Raw genomic sequence first — 3854 nt, forward strand, 5'->3', positions numbered from 1 at the left:
AGATCCAATGCTTGGGAAAAATAAGGAATGGCGATGATGAATTAGAGTCAAACTAAAAAGAGAAATAAAGGATTAAGGAATAAAGATAGAGTGGAATTTTTATGGACTAGGTCAGACCACTCAAAACGTTCTTAAGCAGGCATCCCAGACCTTAACTTTGCTATTTGTTTTGGTAAGGATAGAGTGAGTATTACCCGGAGTAAGTTAGCTTGGTTGAAAACCAGGTTTTAAAACAGACAAAAATGTATTCACAAATTTATGGAATGAAACACAAAGAACAGAATATAGAATACCCACAGAACTCAGTCTATCCAAACAAGACTTAATTATGCTGTTCCGAAAATACACACACCATTTAGCACATCCTGTATACCATGGCATAAGCACTGTAAGGCTGAAACAGCAGTGAAGAGAGAGAGAGAGAGAGAGAGGTTTCCAACCTTCCCCCATAAAGCTTCTGCTGCAACTGATTAAAAATAAGAATTCAGCTTTCAGGACTGACCACTCCCTTCTCATTATACGGGTTACTTCTAAAACATAGAAGCTTTGGTCTGAAAACCCATTTGTCTACGTATAAACATAAAGGCCTCCCTAGACCCTTTTCATCTCTGCACCAAGCCAGCCAATTCAGACCCTGGGCTGTTTTATGACCCCTCTGATAAATAATCAAGGAGACAGTATCCTTGAGAAAAGGTACAGCTTTTTGAAAAAGGACCAGCTTTGTGACAGAATAAGAAGGTATAAGCAACAAATAGCAATTTTAAAACATCAATGTTTGAAAATAACTGAATAACTTGCATCCTGTCACAATGAAACAAACTTCAATTGTTCCCCTCTGGGCTAGCGAAGGTAAGTTATTGTAAGAACATAAATACTTAATTTACACACTAATATCAGTGAATGCATTAAACTATTTGTTATTTGTTCAGTAAATTCCAACCATCGTTATGACAAAATTGACTTGGATGCCACCTAATTGATTATGTTTATTTTTAGTACTCATCTAATAGAAATGATTGTTTTCTTGCCTTTTGAAGGTACATCCAGACAATTCCATACCTTAACTCCAGTACTTGTGGAAAAAGAAACAAATTTACTCTTTAACCTTCTGTGATGCTATTTTAACCTGTACCTGCTGTCAGACTACAAACTTCCGATTAAAACGTGCGTACTGAAAACTGAACAAAGTCAGTATTTAGAATGATTAATTTAAACAAAGAATATTAATAGCTTAGTTTTAATTTTAGACTGGATAATAATGTTGCAATCTATTTCGAACTACTTGCCAATCATATCTCCTCAAATGTTTGAACCTTGTTTTCAGATTATCCCTCAACCTCTGAATGTGAAAACAAAATTAACTAGACCAAGCCTCAGTTCTAGACCAAAACTTCTCAACCTTAGTTAACATCCTAGTGAATCTACACTGGAACCTCTCTACTGCCATTTTAAACAGGGTAAGAACAAGGACTGCAGATGCCATTTTAAACAGCAAGCTTTTTATTCCTCTATTCCACGTGGTTAGATAGATAGAAAACGTCTTTTCTCTGGGCTGGGTGAGTCCAGAACTAGAGGACATAGGTTTAAGGTGAGAGGGGGAAGATTTCAAAGGGACCTAAGGGGCAACATTTTCACACAGAGGGTGTATGGAATGAGCTGCCAGAGGAAGTGGTGGAGGCTGGTAAAATTACAACATTTAAAAGACATCTGGGGGGGTATATGAATAGGAAGGATTTAGAGGGATATGGGCCAAGTGCTGGCAAATTTGACTAGATTAATTTAGGATATCTGGTCAGCATGGAGAAGTTGGGCTAAAGGCTCTGTTTCCGTGCTGTACTTTTCTATGACTCTATGACACTATTTAAGGTATATTTCTAAAAAGTATTATTAAACAAGGTTTTATTCCATTTATTTTACTTATAAAGTAGTCTACTCATGATACAGGGTAAATCTTCATCTTAATGTATGAATGTAATCCATTTGCTGGGAAGAGAGTCAGAGGGGGCAGTTTCAAACTCATCACAGGAATTCTGCCTGGCATTCACTTTATTGAAATAATAGAAGGAAAATCAGACGAGGTAAAGGTATAAGCACTTTGCTCCCTCTTGAGGGAGGCTCCTGGAATTGCAAGCCAATTTAACAAGGCAATGTAGAGTTGGAAATCCCAATGGCTTTCCACCAATACCACTGGGGGTCTTATTACCACAGTCGTAGTGTCCCTAATTCTGAGCCAGAAGCTCCACTACTTTGCTACTGCCAAAGCATGTCTGAACAGCTTGATTAAAATAACTTCAACAGTAACACTCCATAAAATAGTATAAATTTTATTCCTGAAATAACATTCGAAATGAATCTTAACAGTCACCAACAAATAGTAAGCTAATAATTAATGCTACCCTCTAAAACAATATACATTGATAGGCCATTGCATAACAAGAATTAATACATTGATAACTCTGAATTTGGTGCTGAAAATGCTGTTTTTCATATGAGAAGTGGGTGAGGATTCTGGGTCTGCACGCCATGGAGTTTAGGAAGGATGAGGAGGATCTCACTGAAACTTACAAAATACTTTGAGGCCTGGAGAGAGTGGACATAATGATGTTTTCACCAGTAAGATCTGAGGGCACAGCCTCAGACTGAAGGGATGACCCCTTCGAGCTGAGATGAGGAGGAATTTCTTCAGTGAGAGGGTGGTGAATCTGTAGAGCTCATTGCTGAAGAAGGCTGCAGAGACCAAGTCATTGAGTGTCTTTGAGAAAGATGGGCTCTTGATCAGTGAGGAAATCAAGGGTTACTAGGAGAAGGCAGGAGAATGGGGTGGAGAAACATGTCAGCCATGATCAAATGGCAGAGCAGACTCGATGGGCCAAATAGCCTAATTCTGTTCTTACATATTATGATCTTATGAAAAATTAGCTCCTGAAATGAGCACTTGTTTTGTGAACCAACTTGCAGTTTACAGAAGGAAAAATAATATTTGCATAGTTATTCTAAAGTTAGAAAAAGCTTTTAGCAATTTTCTGACTTAAAATATCCAGGAATGTTTCATTGCCGAATATGATTTTATGCTCACTTTTCACAGTGATAGGATAATTTTTGAAATGTTTTGCCAATTTTGTATACAGTAGGGTTGCATAAACAATGATAAAGTAAAGAATTACTTAATCAATTGTTAGCATGTCTGTGTGAAGGAGGAACATTGCTTGAGATCTCGCATCCCTGCTTTTTTAAAAATAGTGTATTGGTTCCTTTATGTCCACTGATATCACCAGATTTAAGTACTGTCTGTCATACAGACAAGGTATGAAACCCCAGAGTGATTTCAATGTTTTTGGTGTAGGATGCTACCTTCAACCACTCCAATGAATATTTAGATGCTATATGTGTTTTATATATGTTTTACATATATATTGAAAACCCATTAAAGAAGGGAATTAAGCAAATAAAACTGCTACAAATCTTTGGTTCTATCGAAGGGTCACTGGACTTGAAATATTAACTCCATTTTCGTCTCTCTACAGATGCTGCCAGACCTGCTAGGTTTCTGTTTTTGTTTCAGACCTTCATGTGGAATAGATAAATAAAGAGCTTGCTATTTAAAATGGCATTAGAAAAGTTCCAGTATAGATTCACTAGGATGTTAACTAAGGTTGGGAAGTTTTGGCCATTTCTGCATTTCTTTGTTTTATTTATTATAAAACCTTGCTTTTCTGACTGTGAGAAAATGTAATGGATGTAGACACGAGTTCTGTTTAGAAATCTCTCATCACGTCATGCTATGCATTTTAGTCTTGTCTTTTGGTTAAATGAAGTCGAAGCAACCTGAGGTCTACGGAGGAATCAGAGTAATT

At 37.0% G+C, this 3854-nt stretch overlaps 1 long non-coding RNA gene across 2 annotated transcripts; it reads left to right on the forward strand.

The window, feature by feature from the left end:
* The first annotated feature begins 648 nt into the window (after nt 1-648).
* LOC140482184 (uncharacterized) lies at nt 649-3597 on the forward strand. 2 transcript variants are annotated; one of them, XR_011961681.1, is made up of 4 exons: nt 649-849; nt 1038-1187; nt 1325-1457; nt 3525-3597. It is a non-coding gene; the product is annotated as an uncharacterized lncRNA (long non-coding RNA). The 2 variants fall into 2 exon arrangements; XR_011961682.1 differs by having other exon boundaries at nt 1038-1164.
* Nucleotides 3598-3854: the final 257 nt, after the last annotated feature.

The sequence above is a fragment of the Chiloscyllium punctatum genome, chromosome 1 (assembly GCF_047496795.1).
Source record: "Chiloscyllium punctatum isolate Juve2018m chromosome 1, sChiPun1.3, whole genome shotgun sequence".
NCBI classification, from domain to species: Eukaryota; Metazoa; Chordata; class Chondrichthyes; order Orectolobiformes; family Hemiscylliidae; genus Chiloscyllium; species Chiloscyllium punctatum.